Here is a 27,134-nt window from a genome sequence, read left to right on the forward strand (position 1 = left end):
CGTGATGCTAAAGTGGCAGCAGATGAGATGTGGGGTAGGCGGCTGACAGAGAATTTTCAACAGAATAAGAAAATGTTTCGGAAGGAGGTGAAAAGGGTGCGAAAGGAAGAGTCTGGGAAGGAAGAACGAGTAAAAGCAGAGGATTTAATGATGTTAATTGAAATGGATACAATAAGAAAGAGATGGGCAGAGTATTTTGAAAGATTGTTAAATGTAGAGGAGGAAAGGGTGGCTGAGATTGTGGCGGATGGAAGGGTGCAATGATAAGGCAGTAAAGGAGATGAAAACAGGGAAAGCTGCAGGTATGGATGGGTGTGCTGTGGAATGCCTGAAGGGTGGTGGAGTGACTATTGTTGACTGGTTAGTAAGTTTGCTGAATGTGTGCTTTGTGAAAGGTATGGTGCCAATTGACTGGGCAAGTGCTTGTGTGGTCCCGTTGTATAAAGGCAAGGGTGATAAATATGAATGTACTAGCTTTAGGGGTATAAGTCTGTTGAGTGTTGTAGGTAAGGTGTATGGTAGAGTGTTAATTATGAGAGTTAGAGAGGGTACAGAGGGAGTGATTGGTGATGAGCAGTGTGGCTTTAGGAGAGGGAGGGGATTCGTGGATCAGGTGTTTGCTGTGAGACAAGTGTGTGAAAAGTATTTAGCCAAAGGCAAGGATGTGTTTTGGGCATTTATGGATTTAGAGAAAGCGTATGATAGAATTGATAGGGAGGCTTTGTGGACTGTTTTAAGATTGTATGGACTTGATGGTAGGTTACTAAAAGAGGTGAAAAGTTTTTATGTAAATAGTAGAGCGTGTGTAAGAGTGGGAAATACTGTGAGTGATTGGTTTCCCGTGAGAGTGGGGCTGCGACAGGGATGTGTTATGTCGCCTTGCTTGTTTAATATTTACATGGATGGTGTTGGAAGGGAGGTGAATGGAAGAGTTTTAGGTGGAGGTCGGAGTCTGGTGAATGTTGATGGTGGAGAGTGGAATCTGAAGCAGCTGCTGTTTGCAGATGATACTGCACTGGTGGCTGAGTCAGAGTAGAGATTGAGAGTTGGTAGAGGAGTTTGGAAGGGTGTGTGAAAGGAGGAAATTGAAAGGAAATGAGAATAAGAGTAAAGTGATGAAGTGTACGAGGTTGGTAGATGGTAGGGGGATGAATTTAGTTTTGAATGGTGAGTTGCTTGAGGAGGTAGAGTGTTTTAAATATCTAGGGTCACATGTTGCTGTGGATGGAAAAATATATGCAGAAGTGAAGTTTAGAATAAATGAAGTAGGAAAGGTGCTGGGAGGAATGAAAAAAGTGTTTAGATGTCGTTCGCTTAGAATGGATGTAAAGAGAAGGCTGTATGAGGGTGTTGTGGTACCGACTGCGTTATATGGGGCTGAAACATGGAATATGGGTGTAGCAGAGAGGAAAAGTTTGAATGTAATGGAGATGAGGTGTCTGAGGAGTATGTGTGGAGTGACGCATATGGATCGAGTGCGAAATGATGAAGTGCGAAGGAGAACTAGAGTTGTTCGGGAGATGGCTTGTAGAATTGAGCAGAGGATGTTGCGATGGTTTGGGCATATGGAGAGAATGGATAATGAGCGATTGGTGAAAAAGATAACTAGATCTGATGTGAGAGGTGTAAGGCTGAGAGGAAGACCACGAATAGGATGGATGGACAGTGTGAAGAGAGCACTGGATGCAAGAGGGATGTCTGTTGAACAAGGAAGACTGGCTGTGCGTGACAGAAATAAATGGAGAGAAATTGTGAATGAATAAGTGATGACGCAACCCTGAGGGGATATTCTCCCGCATTTAGTCTGATCAGCTAGTCAGGTCAGGTGTGGGTAAGGGGATGGGTCTGTTATGATGTGGCAGGGGTAAACCAGTTCTGCTGTCGGGCCCTGCTGCAGAGGTCACTGATTGCATTGCGCAGTTGACCTTTGTGCGGTGTGGCGCGGTGAGGATCTGTCCGTTCTCCCCTTTGGGGCTAAGATGCGAATGAATGTGTTTGAGTGGATGAGTAAATGGGGAGTGTGTCGTCCTGTCTCGGCTACCTCCCTTTCCTTGGGGGAAGCAGCCTAGGTATATAGATAGACAGATAGATGGTCTTTTATGTTTTAACATTAATAATTATAATATGTCTGCTACATTCGTATATCATTCGTTGATTTAATGCTAATGTCTTATGCACTGCTATGTTATATGGTGATTTCTATCTATCTATTGTCAGACACCTTAATCCCGTAAGGGGTGGCCACAAACAAATTGCCTCCATGTCGCCCTGTCTCCCCCCATTTCACAGCCCTGCACCCAGGTCACACACCCCTCTTTCACATACCTCTCCACTCCATCCCTCCATCTCATCCTTGTCCAATCCCTCCTTCTCCCCACCTCCACCTCACTCACATTCTCCTCGTCAGTCTCTTGCTCTCCATCCTCTCCATATGGCCAATCACCGAATTGTATTTCTCCTAAAGCTTTCAATCGCATCCACATCCACACCACTACGCTCCTTCACTTCTTTATTCGTCAGTCTGTCTCTCCATGTGACTCCACATGCTCCTCTCAAATAACTCACTTCCACTGCTCTCACACTTGACTTGTGTCCCTCCAACAAGGTCCAAGCTTCACTTTCCATACGTTAGAGTTGTTATCACAATACTGACATGTAGTAACTTCTTTACTTCCATGCTCACTTCCCTGTTTCTTATCACTGCTTCCAATGAACCAGCAACCCTTCTTCCTTGTTTTACCCTATCAAGCACCTCATCTTCTAAACTCCCATCCTTACTCATCACACTACCCAAGTACTTAAACGCACCTACATTTTCCATTTCCTCCTCATCCAGCGTCAATGTACATTCAGTGACTTCAGTTCTCTCGGAGACCATAACTTTACTCTCCCCTATATTCACCTTTAGCTTCCCTTTCTTACACATTCTCCCAAACTCATTCTATCTGTCTATCTATAGCCCGACTCCCTAATCCCGCAAAGGGTGGCTGCAGACAAAACGCCTCCAAGTCGCTCTGTCACCCACCATTTGACTACCCTCCTCCCAACTCACGCCCCCCCTCCCTCATATACCTCTCAACTCCATCCCTCCACCTCATCCTCGGTCTACCCCTCCCTCTCCCTCCCTCCACCTCACCTACATAAACCCTCTTAGTCAATCTTTCATTCTCCATTCTCTCCACATGTCCAAACCACCTCAGTGTATTTCTCCTAATCTTCTCAACCACATCCACATCCACCCCACAACGTTCCTTCACTTCTTCATTCGTCAACCTGTCCCTCCATGTCACTCCACATGCTCCTCTCAAGTAACTCATTTCCACTGCTTTCACTCTTGACTTGTTCCCCTCTTGCAAGGTCCACACCTCGCTTCCATACGTCAGGGTAGGGATCACAATACTATCATGCAGTGACTTCTTAATTTCCATACTCACCTCCATATTTCTCATCACTGCTTTCAGTGAGCCAACAACCATCCTTCCCTGCTCTACCCTTTCACGCACTTCACCCCCCCAAAGTTCCATCCTTACTTATCACACTACCCAAGTACTTGAATGCACTCACATTCTCCATATCCTCACCATCCAACCTCGCTGTACATTCTGTGACTTCATTCCTCTCAAACACCATAACTTTACTTTTGTTTACATTAACTTTCAGCTTCCTCCTCCTACACACTGTCCCAAATTCATTCACCAAACCTTGCAACTCCCATTCATCTTCACTCAACAATGCTGTATCATCAGCAAACAGCAACACCTGAATCTTCCAAATCTCACCCTCATTCATTAGAGCCACCCCCACATCCACTGCCCTACCTTGAACCTCCCCCCATCCATGTATATATTAAACAGCCATGGAGATATCACACAACCCTGTTTCAGTTCCATATTGAGATCAAAGAACTCACTCAGCTCACCATCCACTCGCACCGTAGCCCTAGCTCCTTCGTACATACTCTTCACAGCATTCAACAATTTCCCCTCCACCCCATATATTCTTAATACCTTCCACATACCTTGCCTATCTATTCTGTCATAAGCTTTCTCCAAGTCCACGAAACTCATTCACTAAGCCTAAATAGGTAAATTTTTAGAAGTAACCAACGTTTTCTTTTATTATTATTTTTATGTTTTCCAATGCAAAATACTCTGTTTTAATTAGTTTTGACCTTCATTTTTGGGGGAAAATCCCCCTTTTGGAATTTTGAGTAAGATTTCCAAAAGGGGGTTGATCCCCCAAAATCAAGATCAAAATTAATTAAAAACACACTATTTTGCATTAAACTAACCCAAACTAACTTAACCTAATCTAACCTAGGCCTAACCTAGGGCCTGACATAGACCGAGTGCACACGCCTGCACCAGCCAATATGGTGCGACATTCAACCGCTACTGAGCGATAGCCTAACCTAAGCCACTATATGACTACCCCTACAAAATTTGCTCCCCCAACTCAGACTAGACTTAAAAAGTAGGTCTTAGTTAGAATAGTTCAGGGACGTAATATAATGAAAACTGGTAATGTTGGTTACTTCTAAAGTTATACCCAGAAGTCGGTACACTATATCATAATGGAGCTAGAAGAAAGAAAAACTCCAGCAGGAGGCCGTCGTGCTGCCCGCTCAGAAACCAAAACACAGACGACTTGAATCTTCCCTTTTAGGGATCCTTACTATAAATGAACTTTTAAACTGTCTATGATATTTTCTCCTAGAAATGTGGATAAATATCACAAAATGTATAGGAACTTACTGGTATAATATTAGCCTCAAGTGTCATCGTTCAACTGAAAAAAATAAATACGACTCGATGTGGATAATACACATTAGCGTTAAAATGTATAAAAACATGGGATATTATAGTGCAAGGTGTAAAAATACTACTGGCATTAATTTCCAACCTGTACAATTCTCTCTCTCTCTCTCTCTCTCTCTCTCTCTCTCTCTCTCTCTCTCTCTCTCTAACTTAAAGATAAACGTGGTCTTGTTCTGACAGTGTGTGTCTCTCTCTCTCTCTCTCTCTCTCTCTCTCTCTCTCTCTCTAACTTAAAGATAAACGTGGTCTTGTTCTGACAATGTCTACTCTCTCTCTCTCTCTCTCTCTCTCTCTCTCTCTCTCTCTCTCTCTCTCTCTCTCAACCGTAATGTCAGGATATGGTAGGATAGATTAATAAGCTCTGTACGATAGGTTAGGTTAAGTTAGGATTGCTTTGGAGGGATCAAGTTAGGTTAAGTTAGGTTAAGATCGGTTACGATTTGTTTGGTTAGGTCGTTAGGTTAGTAATAGTTAGGTCTAATTAGGTTTGGTTAGGTTAAGATTGGTTTGGCTAGGTTAGGGTACATCAGGTTAGGTTAGAATTAGTTTGTTTAGGTCAGGTTAGGTTAAGATTAGTTTGGTTCGATCAGGGTTGGGTAGGATTAGTTTGGATAGGTCAGGTTAGGTTAGGATTAGTTTGGTTAGGTCAGGTTAGGTTAGGATTAGTTTGGTTAGGTCAGGTTAGGTTAGGATTAGTTTGGTTAGGTCAGGTTAGGTTAGGATTAGTTTGGTTCGGTCAGGGTTGGGTAGGATTAGTTTGGATAGGTCAGGTTAGGTTAGAATTAGTTTGGTTAGGTCAGGGTTGGGAAGGATTAGTTTGGTTAGGTCAGGTTAGGTTAGGATTAGTTTGGTTAGGTCAGGTTAGGTTAGGATTAGTTTAGTTAGGTCAAGGTTTGGTAGGATTGCTTTGGTTATTTTAGGTTAAGATTAGTTAGGCTAGGTTTAGATTAGCTTGATTAAGTCAGGTTATCTTGGGATTACATTGGTTAGGTTGCTATAGGTTAGATGAGGTTGGGTTGGTAAATTAGTTTGTTAAACGTGGATTAGGGTGTTAGGTTAGGAGAGATTTGGTTAAATTGGGGTAGGTTGGTTTAAGCCATGTTGGTTTAGACTAAAATTAGATTAGATTAGATTATTACAGGTAGGTTATGTCCAAGTAAATTGGAGAAATAGAAGAAGAGAAGGATGGGAGGAAGAAGTAGATACAAGGAGAGTGGAAAGGTTACAAGAGGATGAGAAAAAGGCAGAATATAAGAGAGAACTGAAGGAACGATTGGGTTAATATGAATTGGAGCAGATGGGGGACGTGGAGGGTGTGTGCAAGATAATCACAGAAGAAATCTGTGCAGCATGTGAGGTGGTGTGTGGGGTGAAGAGAAGAAGAAAGGGGGTGCAAGGAACAGCATGGTGGAATAAAGAGGTTAGACAGGCTGTGGCACAAAAGAAAAAAAGTATATAATGAATGGATGAGAAATAGGAGCGGAAGAAAGAGTTATATGAAGAAAGGAAGAGAGAGGTGAAATGATTAGTAAGAGAGAGTAAGAAGAGAGTGGATGAGGAATTTGGAAGGAATTTGAGTGTCAAGTGAAGGGAATATAAGAAAATGTTTTTGAAAGAGGTAAAGGGAATCAGACAGGGTGGCAATGAAGTTAGCAGGGGAGTGAAAGATAAAAATGGTAGATTACTGGTGGAGAAGGGAGAAAAAGTGAGCAGAAGGAAAGAACACTTTAATGAATTGTTGAACACAGAGAATGAAAGTAATGCGAGTATAAGGGGCTGGAGAATGGCTGGGAGGAGTGAGGTGAGAAGACGGGAAGAAATCAGTAGCATGGAAGTTGTGGAAGCGATGAAGAAAGTCAAAATGGGGAAAGCCCCAGGAATTGATGAAGTGTGTGGTGAAATGCTGAAGCATGGGGGAGAGATAGTAGTAGAATGGATGTGGAAGATATCCAGATTGGCTTGGGAGGAAGGTAGAGTCCCGGAGGATTGGAAGTCAGGTATAATTATTCCTTTGTACAAAGGGAAAGGGGAAAAAGAAGTGTGTGGTAATCATAGGGGCATTTGTCTTCTTAGGGTAATAAGAAAAAGTATATGGCAGGATACTTACTGACAGAGTTAGGAAAATAACAGAGGAATTCGTTGGAGAAGAACAGGGAGGCTTTAGGAAGGGATGAGGTTGTGTAGATCAGATATTCATTCTTAGATCTTTAGTGGAAAATTTTCTAGAGAAGGGAAAGAAGTTGTATGCGGCCTTCATGGCTTAGGAGAAAGCATATGACAGGGTGAATAGACAAGGACTGTGGAAAGTATTAAGAATATATGGAGTAGATGGGAAGATGTTGACTGCCGTGAAGAGTATGTATGAGGGTGCTAAGGCTGCAGTGCGCGTGGATAGTGAAGTGAGTGAGTTATTCTATTTGAAGGTTGGGCTGAAACAGGGATGTGTCATGTCTCCCTGGTTGTTCAATCTGTATATGGATGGGGTTATGAATAAGATACAAGTTAGGGCAGTGGATTTTGGAGTGGCCCTAATGAAAGAGGGCATTGTTTGGAAACTCCCTGTACTGTTATTTGCAGATGATACTGTGTTGTTAAATGAAGGCGAAGGGGAACTGCAAGGCTTGATGGATGAGTTTGGGAGAGTGTGTAAGAAACGGAATCTAAAGGTGAATGTAGGGGAGAGTAAAGTGATGGTCTTCGAGAGAGGTGAAGTCAGTGAATGTACAGTGAGTTTGGATGATGAGGAAATGGAAAATGTGAGTACGTTTAAGTACTTGGGTAGTGTAATGAGTAAGGAGGGAAGTTTAGAAGGTGAAGTGCTTGAAAGGGTACAACAAGGAAGAAAGGTTGCTGTTTCCTTGAAGGCAGTGATAAGAAACAGGGAAGTGAGCACGGAAGTGAGAAAGTTATTACATGACAGTATTGTGATACCATCTCTAACGTATGGAAGTGAAGTTTGGACGTTGTTGAAGGGACACAAGTCAAGAGTGAGAGCAGTGGAAATGAGTTACTTGAGAGGAGCCTGTGGAGTCACGTGGAGAGATAGACTGACAAATGAGGATGTGAAGGAGCGGTGTGGTGTGGATGTGGATGTTGTAGGAAGCGTTAGGAGAATCATACTGAGGTGATTTGGCCATGTGGAGAGGATGGAGAGTGAGAGACTGACGAGGAGAGTGTATGAGAGTGAGGTGGAGGGGGAGAGAGGGAGGGGAAAGCCAAGGATGAGATGGAGGAATGGAGTGGACAGATATATGAGAGAGTGAGGTGTGAACTGGTAGAGAGGCAGTGCAATGGCAGGAGACAGAGTGACATGAAGGCGATTTGTTTGTGGCCACACCGTATAGGATTAAGGTGTCTGGCAATAGATAGATAGATAGTTAGGCTAGGTTTTAAATAATGTGATGTTAAGTTTGAGGTGCCTAGTTGCGTTAAATTTCGTTAATATTCGTACTATATGTGGCAATGTAGAGTTCCCAACACTCTTTGCCAGCGATTTATTCTCCACTCTTGTCCTAAATATCTTCTGTTAATGAAGAAAAAATAGTTGATATTAAAACGATAAAAAATTGACAACATACATGAGAATATTAAGAAGTAATACGGAGACTAAATCACTAAGGAAAGGGTGTATGCAACACAAATCGCTGAGGAAGAGGTGTATGGAGAAAAATCGTTAAGGAGAAGATGTATGCAAAATAAACAGCTAAGTAGGAGGTCCATGGAAAATAAATCGGTAAAGAAGAGGTGTACGGAAAATAAATCACTATGGATGAGGTGCTACAACGGCACTGAATCTATTTAGAATACGACCCTAATTGATTTTAAGTAATTATGGTGAGTAAATGTTATTAGCAATAGTAATTACACCCCAGGTTCATCTTAAACGCGAAGCTGGTGGACTGAAGGCTGACACTCTCCTGCAGTTCCCCAAACTCCATTCGGGATGAGAAAGGGATTGACGAACATTTGTATAACCAGGCAGCTCCTCCGCCCGGACATATGGGTGCCACCACGTGAAGGCGTCCCTCAACAGCACATAAATTAGGATAGAAAAGAAGGTATTATGAACAAACTAATAAGCAAACAGCCTTGCTTGGGATAGCACGGTAAAAATCCTTTCGAAAAATTATTTTAAAATACTCGATGCGACTTCAGGAGAAAAAATGCAAATTATTTTTTTTTTCTTTTTTTTTTTTTCTTTTTTTTTGCATGAGGGGAGTTTGCAAAATCATACCGATGACGGAGTAAAAAATTTGGTCACTGAAGTTGCATTCGAGAGTAAGGATGCAACTGATAGTTTTTTTTTTAGCAGTGTTTGGTTTAATTGACGTTCTGCGTGTGCGTGTGTTTGTATGTATGTATGTGTGTGTGTGTGTGTGTGTGTGTGTGTGTGTGTGTGTGTGTGTGTGTGTGTGTGTGTGTGTGTGTGTGTAATTTGGATCAAATATTCTGGATGGAACGAGGATCACCCAGGAGAAGAGTAGGTCGAAGGTCAATGTCACGGGGCAAAGTCGAATATTCATCCCTTAGATCAGTTTCTTTGGGCGGGTGATATACTCCCTGAATGCCCCTTCTTGTACGCTTACAACCCTTTCATTACGAGCGAGAATACTTGTAGAGGGGGATCTTTCCTATGCTGAAAAATCTTCTTGTGATTCGGACAACTGTAGCATTACAAGTATAAAAACACGTTTTATAAAATGTACGGAGACACCAAGATGGCAGTGCGCCATAAACCACTGGAACAAAGTCAAGGCAGTAAAAGGGGATATAACCCCAACCCTACAGTTTTTTTTTATGGCACACTTTTTATACATCATGTGGTTGGGTGATAGTTATGCCATAAGCATAACACTTTTCTTTTGGGGTTAGACCAAAATGGCATTTCCTGGAAGGGGAAACATACACGCCAAACGAATTTAACCAGTTGAGAATGAGTCACATGAGTCAAAGTGATATAACTGTTTGGTGTCAGTACGAATAATATATACTGTATACTGTATATATATATATATATATATATATATATATATATATATATATATATATATATATATATATATATATATATATATATACTCTCATACCAACATAAGTTGGCTGATACCCAGAACATCTTAATGCTGACGATTGTAAAAAACCTAAGAAAGGCTGAAAAGCCAACTCTAGGAATTGTGGAGAAAGTTAATGCAATAGAAGGAAACAGTACACTATTCCAACACCTCTCAGTGATCATGGAACATACTGACATAATAATACTACAGTTAGACAATACTAGAGCTCATTATCAGGCTTTCATGAAAGGCTTTGCTAATGCTGGTTATGGAAGGATCACCATTAATTTACCACCCATTCGCAATCTCCATCAAATAATTAGTCAAGGCATACATAAGCATGGTTTGAAACCTTTGTTTGAGGAAAGAAATATGATGTTCTATTATCCATATTTGGAAGCAACAGTCACAGCATCAATAGTAGTTCATGTACTGTATCAATAGTAGTTCATGTACTGTTCGTAACAGATGATTTTTTCGCAGTATCAAATATACCCTTTTCCTTAAAAATCTCTCTCTCTCTCTCTCTCTCTCTCTCTCTCTCTCTCTCTCTATATATATATATATATATATATATATATATATATATATATATCTCATTAGTCGTCATCAACATAAAAACAGAAGTCATCATGGTCTCCAAGAAACAGGACGCTGTCACTTTCATTAATGAAACAACAATTGAACACAAAATTCGCACATCATTACATGCATTTCACCCTTGCCCTGCGTACATCTTCAAGTTTCACACAACTGTGATAGTCCCTTGTGAAATGGCTATCATAAAAAATCACATCCTTCATCATTGCAACTTCATTTTCGCTCCAGATAAACTCATCCATCATCAACGCATTGGACAATCGCAGTTCTTCTACTTCACTCACTATACATCAGTTTTTGTGACTTGCCCAGATACACCTCCAGCCCATACATGAGCATCTGGTTTATACATCTCACCAGATTACTGTGCAGTTCTGACACCTACATTATCCACGTCGCCCACTAAAAACCATTATGCCAGTCTCAACCACACACACAAGTACTTCCAGCCATTACCTAGGATGAACTTAAGTATAAGTGCACACATTAAGTTGACTTCACCCAAGTATGAAACCATGCAACTTATTACACAATACAACCTTGGGAAGAATACAGAAGGATTATGTTCAACCCATATTATGTATACAGCCCACCTCCAGTCATCTTTATAATTTTCTCCATCATATTTGCTATATTACTTTCGGCCATGCACAGAATGCAAGCCAGGATTGCTACCCAGAAATCAGTGTTTAAGATCTGTTCTGTACAAGTGAGACAAATTGAGTTCTGTCTGTAAATACTGTGTGGGTATATATAATTATATATATATATATATATATATATATATATATATATATATATATATATATGTTTGTGTGTGTGTGTGTGTGTGTGGAGAGAGAGAGAGAGAGAGAGAGAGAGAGAGAGAGAGAGAGAGAGAGAGAGAGAGAAAGTCCTTCTCATAATATTATAATTGTAACTCCAAACACTAGCATTACTGCATTTTTTTTTTTTTTTTTTTGCTAGGATGAAGGAACCAAAGGCCACGAGCCCGCAAACTGTTCCTTCCAAGAGAAAAACAAAATACAAGAGAGAGACAAATTCAAGATCCGATCATTTCGAGGTGCCTGGACACACTGCGTTTGAAAGACTGGAGATCATAGGAAGCAGGAAATACAGACAGAGGGAGATAGTTCCAGAGCTGACCTGTTGCATAAATGAAGGACTGGGAGTAACAGTTAACTCTTGCATTAAAGAGTTGGACAGAAAAGGGATGAGAGTTTGCTGTTAGACGGGTGCTATGCGCCCGTCGTAGAGGTGGAGGGATTCAGGCAGACAGCTCAGAGGACCAGTGACCATTGAAGTAGCGATAAAAAAGAGAGAGAGGTTGAAGGAAGCCAGTAAGAGAAGGAGAGTTAATGAGACGAAAAGCCTTTGACTCCACACTATGTAACTACAAACACTATCATTACTGCAATTAAATTACAATCGCTACTATACTGTAACTACAATTTATTGCAACCGCAATTATGTAACAATTGCATTAACACAATGTAACTACAGTTTTATTGTAGCCACAATAATGTAACAGTTGCATTAACAAGATGTAACTACAATTTTATTGCAACCACAATTATGTAACAATTACATTAACAAGATATAACTACAGTTTTATAGCAACCACAATTATGTAACAGCTGCATTAACAAGATGTAACTACAGTTTTATTGTAGCCACAATAATGTAACCGTTGCATTAACAAGATGTAACTACAGTTTTATAGTAACCACAATTATGTAACAGTTGCATTAACAAGATGTAACTACAATTTTATTGCAACCACAACTGTGATATGTATGCATTATAAAGGCACAAGTATATATCTCATATCACAGTTATGATACTTTTACAATATTATGCATTGCACTTAATTAGCATACAAGTTGATTGTAATGTGTATAGAATATGCATTAATATGTTATGACAGTATTTACTGTCGTAAGTACGACAACTTTGCATGACCGAGAGATATGTAGGCATTATATAGGCACTAGTATATATCTCATATCAAACTGTACAGGATGTAATGTCTGCTGGAGACACACAGCTTCTCACTAGGAATGTCAATCCGCATAACGTATATCCACAATGTTGTTGTCCCAGACCATCACGAATGTCTTAACATATGATGTACCGGGGTATCTGAAATAATCTCTCTAGACGATCAAGAATTTCATGACGTTTTCAAACATGTGGGGTAACCAGCTCAAGTCGGTTAGTCCACGTGAATGGAAATCTACCAGACACTTCACACACACACATCCTCTCCAAGCTGTATATAATGTCGGAGAGATTCCCTACAAGTCAGAAGGGGTTAGAGAGGGTCCGAGAACACGATCGAGGGCGGAAGGCAGGGGATAGGATCAGCTAGGAGGTTTTGCCGTCACGCTACCTTACGCTGTAAATCACAGTTCAACAGAACTGTGTACAGTAAACTCCGTAACCCAAGAGTGCTCTGTAACTCACCTCGCTTATGATATACAAAGGGGAAGGGTGAGAATGAGAGAGAGAGAGAGAGAGAGAGAGAGAGACCTACCTATTTACTCTAGTCGACGACACACCATTTTATTTAGCAGCAGCAAGTTCGAGCCATACGACACCTCACGACTTTATACTGGCGGTGCTTTGACGATCAACAACCAACCTACCTATCTCTCTACATCTACCTACTGCCACGCTCATCGACATCAGTACGAATAATACAGTATGTATATACAAGAGGTTATAATACACACACACACACACACACACACACACACACACACACACACACACACACACACACACACACAAACACACACACACGCACACATTTCCCTTCTCATAACCAAATTCTCTCTCTCTCTCTTTCTTTCTCTCTCTCTCTCTCTCTCTCTCTCTCTCTCTCTCTACTGCACTAAAAGTTAATGAAATGAGCAGGAAAGGGGATGACTAGGGTAAGGGGTCGAGAAATTCCCGTGCCGAAATGGAAATAATAACCATAACAATAGCCTAGCCGAAATACCAATAAAAACAGAGGCTGTATTGCACTGTTGACGTGTATTGCAAGGTTAACTGAACAAAAAACAGAAGGATGAGATGCCAGGGTAAACTTTAATGCAGTATTGGCCGATGTTGTTGTTGTTGTGGTGGTGGTGGTGTGGTGGTGATAATGATGATAATGATGATGATAGTGCAGTTGTTGTTGTTGTTGTTGATGATGATGATGATGATTCCGATGATGATGATGATGTAGTCCCAGGTTCATCAAACGTTAACCAAATGGACTACAGAATGAAGCTGCCATTCTGCAGTCCACCATGGTCCTTTTGGGGGGATAGGGAAGGGGTTGAGGAACGATTGTATAACCAGGCACCTCCACTGGCCGGTCATATCAGTGTCACCTAGTCAAGGCGTCCCTCGCCAGTGCCGCGCAGTACTAGGATTCGAGACAATATGGGTGGGTAGCTTATTACCCCTTGTGCGCGAAAGAGTGGGAGGGTGGGGAGGTTATGTGTTGGTCCGGTTTGTCTGTCTGTTAACAATATTAGGGAAAAATGAATGAATGTAAGTGTATCAAATTTTGGCATTATTACTGAGGACCATCAGAGGAATAGGTCGTTAAGTCTGGAGCGAAATGGTCATAGCTCATGCACTGAACCCACACAAGTTTTTATCTAATTTGAACCAAACATGGTGTAACGATGGAGGGACAGAAATGGGTGAGGTGATTCCTGATAACAATCGGTCAGGGGAAAAGATCACAGGGAAGGTCCATGGTTCGATCCTTTAACTCAAATAGTATTCATTCGATTTTGATGAAACTTGGTGGGCGGGTTTACGGTTAGCCTCGGATGATGTTATTCTATTTTCGAAATAATGAGCCAAAGGTGAAGGTCATAGGGTGAGGTCAGGCTAAATACTACAGACTCGATTTTACCAGACTTGGTGAGTGAGTTAAGGGTAAGGTAGGGATGATGTAGTTGTATGTTGAGATTAATGAATCAAAGGTCAAGGTCACTAGGAAATGTCAAATGTTCAGCTTTATGACACCTCCATAAGATCTCTTCGCCCCTGTCTAGTTCGAACACATATCTCCTCAGTCTCGAAGCATCCAGCATTTTTTCACAACTATTCCAGCATTCTTTACCACTTTTCCTGCATCGTATCGCCACTTTTCCTGCATTTTTCAGCTACGTTTCCAGCATATTTCACCAATTTTCCAGCAATTTTCATCATCATTTCTCCCGCTGTTTTTCACTACTTTAACAGCAGTTCTTTCACCACTTTTCCAGCAATTTTTTCACTTCATTTCCAGCAGTATCTCTATCACCTTTCCAGTATTTTGTCACTACTTTTCCAGTAGCTTTTCATCACTTTTCCAGCATTTTTTTTTCTACTTTTCCAGCATTTTTTTCACTTCTTTTCCAGCATTTTTTCAATACGATACTCCAAAACTACAGACGCTCCCTGCTTGTGCGGACGAGCATTTAAAACATTTAACGGGGCGGGCGTTATACTCTGTGGGTCTTTCTTGTATTATATATGGCTCTGGAGATGTCGTAACACCTCTTCCTTGGTGATTTATTCTACCATTACACCTCAATGCCATCGTGTGTGTTACTGAGGCAGACTGTGTCGATATTAAGAGAAATACCATAACCTAAGAGAGAGAGAGAGAGAGAGAGAGTCACTTCCACTCCCCTTAACGTTATACGCCCCAACTATTGTGTTCTCTCTCTCTCTCTCTCTCTCTCTCTCTCTCTCTCTCTCTCTCTCTGCCTTCCTAAAAAAAAAAAAAAAAGAAAACGCGATCAGCCCGGGCGGAATAAGCCCCGCCTTCCTGATGACGTCACAGCCAGCTTCAGCCAATCATGTCGTTTCCCGCGCGAGCAGAGCGAAGGAGCCTTCAGATGTGACACAACAATACATTGTATTACAAGTTTCAAATTATATTGATTTATATTTACTTTCCTCAATCATCTCTTGATATCAACTACAACGATTTGTAATAACTATATAGGACTGGTATACTTGACCGCTTACAGGTGATCGGAATTACTGATTTAGAGTCGGAGATTATAATGACTTATATTTTTAATTTCCCCATTAACATCGTCTTTTTGAGTGTTAATATTATGAATTAAACTTTTTGCCTGTCCTATGAACGAACTTTATCAATCAGTTGGTTAATTCCTACAATATTCACTGTCTATGACTAAATATACTAAATGTCTTATTTTATACTCCTCTATCTTGTTTCTAGGTTCAACACACACACACACACACACACACACACATAATTTCTTGATGCTACAGTTTCATGATAATTCACATTCGATGTTGTACCCAATTATTTTTCCATGTCCTTTCTGTGTTGGTTGTTATATTATTGTGCGTTTAGTATAACATTGTATGGCCTTACGTGCATCCTGTAATCTTCACATTGAATTCTTAAATATCAACACATACTTGTGGAACTAACATTCTGCTTTTCTGCACAATGTGCGCTTGATGAAATTAAAATCCCCCCCCCCTTTCCCAGTGTGAGTTATGGCCCATTTTGCCGTCATTGCTTGACGTTGCCCAGGGTGCACCGCGAGGAGGCGGGCCACGTTTACACCCCATTTTTTTTTTTTTTTTTTTTTTTTACATCAAAACTATATACACTGCCATGGATGTAATCTGGTCTTAATCTTCATCACTTTCGGCACTACTTTCATCAGATGATAGTAAATCAACTGTGAATGATTCACATAGGTGCTCATAAGCAACATCTTTTTTTCGATAATCTCCTTCAATTTTATGTACATGATCAATGCATTTTTGCCAATTTTCCTTCGTTACCTCTTCAATGGCTTGCCTGGTTATATTCTCAACATTTTTCATATTTTGATTGCTGTTGGAGTTCCGCTTACTGATTTTATCTTTTATTTGAGCCCAGATTAATTCAATTGGGTTGAACTGGCAGTAATACGGTGGCAGCCTCAAAATTCTGTGTCCTGCAGCAGAAGCGAGTTCATCAATTTCATATTGCTGAAATCTTTTCTTGTGTATCTTTACTATCTGTAGCAGTTCAGGTCTTGAGTGAGTGGGATCATGTTCGATGGAATTTTCTTGTAGCCACTTGATTATTTCGGGCTTCCGTGTCTGACTTGTGGGTGCTTTGTTAAGTTGCTTTGAATGGTAAGGGGCATTGTCCATCACTATTAGTGATTTAGATGGAATATTAGGAAGCAGTTGATGGAGGAACCAGTCTTTAAATGTGTCATGGTTCATAGAATCATGATAGTCTCCTTTATTCCCATGCTTTGACCTGAACATCAGAAGTGCACCTGGGACAAAGCCATCAGCTCCTCCTGCATGGACAATAATGAAACGTGCTCCTTTGCCACTTTTAAGTCTGGGTCCAACTACACCATCCTTGGTTGTCCAGCATCGTTCAACGCTCGCATTTTGATTTACCCAGGTTTCATCCACAAAAATTTCAGGTCTTGGCTGGTCACTTCTTCTGTTCCTTTCTATTTCTCTAAGGTACTTGTTTCTTTCAGCAACGATGTCATCTCTTTCCATGAGTAAAGCTCTGCTGCTGTTGTGCTTCTTATACCTAAATCCAAGATCTTTGACGAGTATCCTTAGAGAAGTTTGTCTTCCAGCAAATGAAACTGGTGGCTCCTTCACTTTTTCGTGTAGAAGTTCCATGGTTTGTAGCTCGCCTCTTTCGTAAAAGGCCAAGATTTCTCTTCTAATCACATCTCTGGCAAAGTCATCCACGGCATCAAATACAGGGCAAACTCTTTTCTGATATATTGGTGATGAAATTACTCCCGTTTCACTTAACCTTCCCTGACGTCTGATTCGGCTGACAGAACGGCAGCTGACTTGTGTAGCTTCTGCTGTCTTCTTCTCAACTTCTGCAATGTGGTCGTAATTCTCATGCATTCGGAAGTACTTAAAGACATTCAGTATAATATTTCTAGCTTGGCTACCAAGCCTGGGAGGCCTAGAGGGTGTCTTGGGAGCTTGCGCATCTGCCATCTCCGTGCGCTAATGTGTCTCTTGAGTTTGACAGCCAGTGACAGGTGCAACGGACATCTGGTTAAACTCCCCGCCGAACATACATTGGATATGTCAGGCTAAATATTTGCTATCTCCAAATGTGGGCATAAATTTTGGCTCTTCCTTTTATCATTAAGCCTTCATAGTAGATTTATTGATTATAAATACCAATATTTTTTCAATAAAACTGACAGGCACTACTTGACGAGGGAAGTACCGAGAAATTAAAAATATAAGTCATTATAATCTCCGACTCTAAATCAGTCATTCCGATCACCTGTAAGCGGTCAAGTATACCAGTCCTATATAGTTATTACAAATCGTTGTAGTTGATATCAAGAGATAATTGAGGAAAGTAAATATAAATCAATATAATTTGAAAGTTGTAATACAATGTATTGTTGTGTCACATCTGAAGGCTCCTTCGCTCTGCTCGCGCGGGAAACGACATGATTGGCTGAAGCTGGCTGTGACATCATCAGGAAGGCGGGGCTTATTCCGCCTGGGATGATCGAGAGAAGAATAGTCCCCTTGTTCCCATTTCCGTCTTGCCTTCTTTCTCTTTCTGCTTTCTCCTTCTTTATCATCTTTTCTTTACCTTTCCTCTTCACCATTTTTTCTTGTATTAACTCATGTTCTGTTCTAACTTTTATTTCTCTGTATTGTGTTCTCTCTCTCTCTCTCTCTCTCTCTCTCTCTCTCTCTCTCTCTCTCTCTCACGCGTGCTTGCCAACTTCATGAGAGTGAAGGAAGAAAGAGAGAAAGAGAGCATAAGAGAGGGAAGGAAGTAAGCAAGAAAGGAAGGAAGAAAGGAAGGAAAGAAGGAGGGAAGGAAGGATGGAAGGAAGGAAGGATGGAGGAAATACGGTAAGAATTAGCAAGGGAGAAGTTTGTACAGGAGTCTGCTATGATGAAGAAGGGAGAGGGGAGAAGGAGCGATGATAGGAGGAGACGGAGGAGAGCGGAAGAAAGGAGAAAAGAAGGAAAAGGAGGAAGATGGATGGAGGAGAAAAAATGAAATATATAGGAAGAAGTGGGAGATGGTTGGATGGATGGATGGATGGATGGATGAATGAGCAGACAGATGGAAAGAAAGATAGATACGTAGATAGACAGGTGGATAGATAGATACAGATAGCTTGACTGATATAGGTAGAAAGGTAGGTAGACAAAGACAGATAGATATAGACAGACAGAAAAACAGCAGCAGAAAGGCAAGTATGTAGACACAGGTAGATAGAAAGACAGATAGATACATTTTGACAGATAGACAGAGACAGATATATTTAGACAGATAGATAGATAGGCAGGTAGATAGAAAGATACATAGATAGGTAGGTAGGTAGGTAGGTAGGTAGAGAGAGAGAGAGAGAGAGAGAGAGAGAGAGAGAGAGAAAGAAAGAGAAGGGTTAAAAGACCACGGAAGTGAGAAAAAAAAATGAAATCAATGAAAGAATGAGAAAGAAGGAAATATGAGAGGATATAAAAACAAGGAAGGAAAGGAGAAGAAGAAGGAGGGAAACGGAAAGAAAGGAAGAAGAAAGGGAACAGATGATAAGGATAAAGGGAAGAGAAGGAACGAATAGAGAGAAAACGGAAAAGGAAACAGAGAAAGTTGGGAAAGTGAGAGAGCAAGGAAGGAAAGTGAGAAAAATCGAGAAAAAAGAAAACGAAAGGGCCAAAAGCAAGCTGTATAACTTCAAAGGGGCAATGCTGACATGTACACAAACACACACACACACACACACACACACACACACACACACGCACGCACGTGAATAAGTGTCATGTAATTAAATTTGGTACAAGTGAGAAAAGAGCAGATCGGGATTATACGTTAGGAAGATCAACCCTACACATATCAGAAAGGGAGAAGGACCTAAGAGTAATTATCATTAACAGACTATCTCCAGATGACCACATCAGTAAGAAGGTACGTAACATATATACATTGCTTGCTAATATGAGAATAGCATTCATATACAGTATGTAAATGAAGACATGCTGAGAAAGATAATAACATCATTCATCAGACCAACCCTGGAGTATACATCAATGGACTGGAATCTTCATCTAAAAAAACACATAGATAAGATTGAAAAAGTACAAAAGGCAGCTACATAATGAGTACCAAGCTTAAGGGATCTATGCTACGAAGAAAGACTAGAAAAACTGAATCTACAGGAGAGAAGGAAAAGAGGAGACATGATAATGGTATATAAATGCATCCCAGGGAAAGAGAAAATAGACATAAATTAATGTATAAGCTATGAGGAAGCATCAGCTAGAGGACATTGCAAAAAACTCCATAAGAAGAGAGGCATTAAAGACGTAAGGAAATTCAGTTTCCCAAATAGGGCAATTTATCAGTGGAATGCACTACCGATTGAAGTAGTGTGCCAAAGCTATTCACAAATTTAAGGATATGTATGATAAAAATGGTTTAATACACGTGACGGTACGAGCTTGACGCATTCCTGTAATGATACAGTTAGGTAAGAAAAATTAGGTAAACACACACACACGCACACACACACACACACACACACACACACACACACACACACACACACACACACACACACACACACACACACACACACACATACATTCATTTATACATTCATACATACTTACACATAGACATACAGTAGATATATACATACATACAGAGAGAGAGAGAGAGAGAGAGAGAGTTACAAAGACGAAGCATGTAGTAAAACAAACCCTGAAAAACAACAGCATACTGTTTATGTACAACAGCGAAAAATATGCCTCAAGAGAGCTGGCAGAAAAAACTGTTGAAAAAGAAGCACTGCAGTGTTGATGGAAAAATTATGAGAGAGAGAGAGAGAGAGAGAAGTATCATACTAAGAATAAACGTATATCGACAATAAGAGAGAAAATTATAATCAAAATAAGGGTAAAATATGAGGAAGTACTATACAGAGAATACGAGAGCACTTTCCACCGCCGCCGCCAGAGTGACGGCTGTGATGTGTTGTGAAAATGAAGTGATGGAAGTTAATGTAATAAGGCAGGTATTAGTGGGAAATAGGGTGATGATGATGGTGATGATAGTGGTGATGATGGTGGTGGTGGTTTGTTGTGATGATGATGATGATGGTAGTTGTGGTGGTGGTGGTGGTGGTAGTGGAGGTGATGATGATGATGATGATGGTAGTTGTGGTGGTGGTGGTAGTAGCAAAGGTGATGATGATGATGATGGGGAGCAACACTTAATATAAAATCTAAGAGGTGCAAAAGAAAATGCAAAAATGTGGAGATTGAAACTATCCATTCATCCATCATCCAATCCTATGTTGCCCCATGAGGAGCGTAGGAGCCCGGGGCTAGGCATTTTGGTCCTGACATTTAAGAAGAGAGTGACTAGCCTCACTCATCCCTGAGTGGCATTACGTGAGCAATAACCCCAACCATCCCTTGGATGTAAACCTTCACCGGCTCAATCCGATTGGAGCGCCACAATTTCCCACTAAGCCACCAGGTGCCACAATTTGCTTATATGGTTATCACCCAGCGTAGTAAATGTTTCCCTGTGTAGAGAAAACAAAAAAGCAATAATGGCAATGAAGGAGGAACACGAGAGAGAGAGAGAGAGAGAGAGAGAGAGAGAGAGAGAGAGAGAGAGAGAGAGAGAGAGTATATGAAAGCGACAGGAACAGAAGTTGAAATCCATTTCCATAGCACCTTTAATCTTGCTCTCTCCTTCTCTCTCTCTGAACCAGATACAATGTAATCTCTTTGTTTCCATCATAAAGAGTAAGGTAATCCTATTGAAGAAGCCAAAGGCCTAATTATAGCTACTAATACAGAGAGAGAGAGAGAGAGAGAGAGAGAGAGAGGGGGGGGGAATCTGATTACGTAGATCTGCCAGTGTCTTCTTGTGTGCCGACTTTGTACCAGCTTCTTCATGTGTTCTTCATTTGCCGTTGGGTGTTCCGAGCTGATCACGTGGCAAAATCCCCGTAAGTACACCATATATGAAGCCAAACAATACTTTGAACTTGAAAAAAAAAAAAAAAAGCTAAGTGAAGCAGTTTTGTCCTTTCTTACAATGCATAATTAAATGTAAAGGAAACAGCTTATAGGCAGCTTTTGACTTGTAAATCTTGGTAAGTACCTACTGTAAGCCAGGGTACAAGGGCGAAGCCCAAAAGCCCTCTGCAGGAGCAAGCTTGCCACGGCCCGAAGGGTCGGAAGTGGTTGGTACTACTATTTTTGCGAATGTGATATAATTTTCCGATACCATTTCTAAGCAAATACGCATTTTCTGATATTCCCATAACTGATTACAATTCACTACTGCATTTCTTAACATTATAACTCCCTGTGGGTACCCCTTTCACTTCCTTCCTGCACATCTCTTTACAGTTTTCCTTTAATTCCTGAAGCCTCGCCAACATTCTCACTGCCTTTTTGCCTTCCTTCTTGCCTAAGCGCCTTTCCTGCAGGCTCGTTTGTGGTAGTCATGATGAAGCAGATGTGCATAATAAAAAAATAAAGAGTATAATGAATAGTATGCTATTCAAATCTTCCCAGCGTGCCGGAAAATGCGACATGAGAGTGAGGGCTGAAAACTACCGAACCCGCCGCCAAGCACTTGATTTCCAGCGGCAAATAGGGAGAGGAGGATGGACGTTGGTGCTGCCTTCTCTGATTCACGTCCCTAAGTAGACCTAAGTGACTTCTTATTAAGTGTCCGTAATATAAGAACATGAAAAATTGGATGAAGATGATGATGATGATGATTATGATGATGATGATGATGATGATGATAGTCTCTCGCCCTATGTGAACATGAAAGATTTGATGATGATGATGATGATGATGACGGCGAAGATGATGGTAATGATGATAGTCTCTCGCCCTATGTGAACATGAAAGATTTGATGATGAGATGATGATGATGATGATGATGATGATGATGATAGTTTTTCCGCCCTATGAGAATATGAAAAATTGATGATGATGATGATGATGATAGTCTCTCAGCCCCATGAGAACATGAAAAATTGGATGATGATGATGATGATGATGATGATGATGATAGTCTCTCAGCCCCATGAGAACATGAAAAATTGGATGATGATGATGATGATGATGATAGTCTCTCAGCCCCATGAGAACATGAAAAATTGGATGATGATGATGATGATGATGATAGTCTCTCAGCCCTATGAGAATATGAAAAATTGGATGCTGATGATGTAATTGAATGATGATGATGATGATGATGATGATGATAATGATGAAGATGATGACAGTCTCTCTGCCCTGTGAGAACATGAAAAATTTTATTATGATGAAATTGGTTGATGATGATGATTATGATGATGTTGGTTGATGATGATGATGATCATGAAGTTTGTTGATGATGATGATTGTGATGATAATGACAAAAAAATTGAAACAATTTAAACACACATTTCTCTCTTTTCCCTTCTTTAGTCTCTCTCTCTCTCTCTCTCTCTCTCTCTCTCTCTGTCATTATCCTATTCCTTTACCCTCTCCCTCTCCCTCTTCCTTTTCTTTTTTCCTTCCTATTCTTTTCTCTTTCCTGTCCCCTCTCCATCTATCTCGTTATCTATCTATCAGTCTATATCTTTCTGTCTATCTTATTACCTTACATCCTTTGCTCTATATCTCAATCTCCTTCCTCTTTATTCTGTTTACTCTCTCTCTCTCTCTCTCTGCAACTTGCACCTTTGACAAGTAAGCAGCGGGCCCGTATGGATATTGCACAGTCTCCTGCCATGTCTTGCAGATGGTGGCAGTTGCAATGGGATTGTGGTAGTTGTGGTAGCGGATGGTGGTAATTGTGGTAACAGGTGGTGGTAGTTTCCGGTGTTAAACGTGGTGTTATTGCTTAGATGTGGTGGTGGTTGTGGTGGTGTGATGGTGGCAATAGCTGTGGTAGTTGGTGGTGGTAGATATGGTAGCGAATGGTGGTAGTTGTGGTGGCTGGTGGTGGTAGTTGTGGTGCGAGTGTAGTACCTATGCGATTGTGGTAGTTATGGTTGGTGATAGTGGTGGTTGTGGTAATTGGTGATGGTGGTAGCTGTGTGATTGTGGTACAGTGGTTGATGTTGATGATGGTTGTGTTTGTGGTGCGATTGTGGTAGTTTGTGGTAGCTGATGGTTGTTTGTGTTGTGATTGTGATTGTGGTAGTTCTTGGTAGTAGTTGTGGTGCGACTGTGGTAGTTATGGCAGCTGATGGTGGTGTTTGTGCTGCGACTGTGGTAGTTGTGGTAGCGGGTGATAGTTGTGATAAATGGTGATGGTAGCTGTGGTGTGGTTATGGTTGCTTACACTGGTGGTCATGGTAGTTTATGGTGGCTGGTTGTGGTTACTGAAGGTAATTGCTAATGGTGATAGTTGTAGTAGTTGGTGGTAGTGGTGATGGTTGTGGTAGCTGGTGGTTGTGGTGATGGTTGTGGTAGTCGGTGGTGGTGGTGATGGTTGTGGTAGTCGGTGGTGGTGATGGTTGTGGTAGTTGGTTGTGGTGGTGATGGTTGTGGTAGTTGGTGGTGGTGGTGATGGATGTGGTAGTTGGTGGTGGTGATGATGGTTGTGGTAGTTTTTGGTGGTGGTAATGGTTGTGGTAGTTGGTGATGGTGTTGGTTGTGGTAGTTGGTGATGGTAGTTGTAGCTGGTTGGAGTAGTTGGTACTGGTGGTGTGTGGCGTTGATGGCTGTGGTACTTGAGGTAGTTGGTGGTGGTAGTTGGCAGTGTGTGGTGCTGATGGTCGTGGTAGCTGTGGTAGTGGTGATGGTGTTTGTCATAGTGATTGTGGTAGTTGTGGTTAGTGGTTGTGGTGGTAGTTGTAGTATTGACAGTGGTAATTGTGATTATGAATGATGGTGTTTGTGGTAGCGGTATGGTAATGCATGTTTAGTAGTAGTAGTATAGTAGTAGTGGTGGTAAATAATAATAATAATAATAATAATAATAATAATTATTATTATTATTATTATTATTATTATCATAATTATGATAATAATAACAGGCTTTGGGATGAGCTGGATAAAGCAGTGGGAGAAATGCCCAGGAGCTGTAAAGTGATCGTAATGGGCGATATCAGTAGAAGAGTAAGAACTGGTCCTAAGGGTGACATAATGAGTTGTAATGGAGTACCAGAAGAAAATGATTATGGGAAGCGACTGTAGGATATGTGTCAGGAAAGGAGGTTCTGCATTTGCAACTCGCATTTCAAACACAAAGATGCACATAAATATACATGGTGCAGAGGGAATGGGGATCGTGTTGAAAGAAGCCTGATTGATTACGTGCTCGTAGAGAAGTCGATGCAGGGAATGGTTGCTGATACGAGGGCCGTGAAAGGACAAGGTGGAGGTCTGTCAGATCATATGATTGTGGTATGCAAGATCAAGCTGAGAGGAATGAGGTGGACCAGGAGAGAGAGGAGCACTCAGGGAGAAAGACTGAAAGCCAAGAAGCTGGGGATCAGAGAAATGGCAGATGAATGTAGGATCAAAGTAGGGGAAGAGTTGCAATCAGTGAAATGAAATGAAATGGATCTGGACAACCTGTGGAATGCGTACAGAGATTGCTTAGTTAGGAATGCTGAAGCGGTGTTTGGTGTGACAAAAGTAATAACAAAGAAGAAAGGTACGGCATGATGGAAAGAAGAGGTTAAGAAAGCAGTGAAGGAAAAGAGGAAGGAGTGGCTACAGTGGTTACAGAGCAGGAGTTCAGTTGAAATAAAAACTGAATATATTACAGCAAGATGCAGTAAAGAGACTAGTGAAGAGGAAAAAGAAGGAGGCAATTGATGATCTAGGAAGAAAAGTTAATGCAAATTACTCTGAACAGGAAGTTATTCTGGAAAGAGGTGCGGAAATGTAGAAGAGACAGGGGAAAGAAATGTAAAAGTGTGAAGGATGTAAGTGGTAGATTATTAACCCATGGGGATGAAGTACTGTAAGGACCAGAAGGAAAGAATATACTGAAAGCCTGATGTATGGGAATAGCGAGAGCGGAGCGGCTTTAAACATGTATGGTTGGGGGGGGGGGTGCAGAGAAGGATTGCAGTGCCAGGAATCGTGACACTCGCACAGGTTAAGAAAGCTGTGAAACGACTGAAAAATGGGAAAGCAGCTAGGGTTGATGAGGTGTATGCAGAGATGGATAAAGTGCAGTGGAGAGAGCAGAATGAAGTGCTTGTTGGAGATATGTAAGAAAGCATAGATGAGTGAAACTGCCAGCAGAGTGGAAAAAGGCTGTGACTGTACCCCTGTAAAAAAACAAAGGTGAGCAAAGTGAGTGCAAGATTTATCGTGGCATAAGTTTATTGAGTGTTGTAGGGAAGGTACATGGAAGAAATTGTATAGAGAAAGTAAAAGAGATCAGAAGTCCCAGTGAGTGATGAACAGGGTGGCTTTAGGAGTGGCAGAGGATGTGTGGATCAGATATTTGCAGTGAGACAGATAGTAGAGAAGGCTTGTGAGAAGGACTGTAAGGTGTTTATGGTACTTTTGTATCTGGAAAAAGCATATGACAAAGTGGACAGAGAAGGACTGTGGAAGGCTTTGCACATGTACGGTGTAGATGGTAAGCTGCTAAATGCTGTCAAGAGTATTTATGATGGTAGTGAGTCATGTGTATGGGTAAATGGGCATCTAAGTGAATGTTTCACGATCAGTGTGGGCGTGCGGCAAGGTTACGTGATGTCCTCGTGGTTGTTCAGTATATACGTGGAATGGGTGATGAGAGAAGTAAAAACACGAGAAATGGAGTGAGGGATGACATTGGTAATAAATGGTTGTGGATGGAATATCTCAAATTTGTTGTTTGCTGATGACGCAGTGGTGCTGGCAAATGCCGGACAAGAACTTGATAGACTATTGCAGAGTTTTTCTGATGTCTGTGTGTCGTGCCTTGAGAGTGGATGTAGAAATGAGTAAAGTGATGGTATTCGAGACACAAGATGACTCCCAGTGTGATGTTACAGAGAATGAGGAGAGACTGGGGTTGGTGGGAGAATTCAAATATCTGGATGCAGTGACAGAAAAGAGTGGAACATGTGCAAAAGAAGTGGAGGGTCGAGTGGCACAAGAAATGAGAATGGCTGGTGCTATGAGGGCATTGATAAGAAAAAGAGGCTTGAGTGTTGCAGCTGCGCGAGGCTTGCATGAGGGAGCGTTAGTGACAGCTTTAACATATCGATGTGAGACTAAGGTGTGGCATGAAAATTAAAAGTCAAAAGCGAGACAATGGAGATGGGACTGTTGAGTAATGTATGTAGAGTGCAGAGAGTGGATAGGATACGAAATGGTGTGATTCGTGGGGATGCGAAGTGAGGAAGTCTGTGGACACCAGAATCGAAGAGAATATGCTGAGATGGTATGGTGGTGTGAGAATGGATAACAATGGAATGGTGAGGAAGGGATATCTGGGGGAATTGGGGGGAGGGGGGAGGAGAGGTGGGCCAGGGAGAAGGTGAAGGGATATGGTGGATGGGAATGTGTGGATGAGAGGTGACGCCGGGGAACTGACAAGAGATCGAGCTTGCTGGATGAGTGTTGTAGGTGAAGTGCGTGACAGCCTTCGGATTAATTCTATCGGATAAGTTTGTGAAGC

The sequence above is a fragment of the Coenobita brevimanus genome, chromosome 112 (genome assembly GCF_032717465.1).
Source record: "Coenobita brevimanus isolate Jiangsu-jjx chromosome 112, ASM3271746v2, whole genome shotgun sequence".
Classification (NCBI taxonomy): Eukaryota; Metazoa; Arthropoda; class Malacostraca; order Decapoda; family Coenobitidae; genus Coenobita; species Coenobita brevimanus.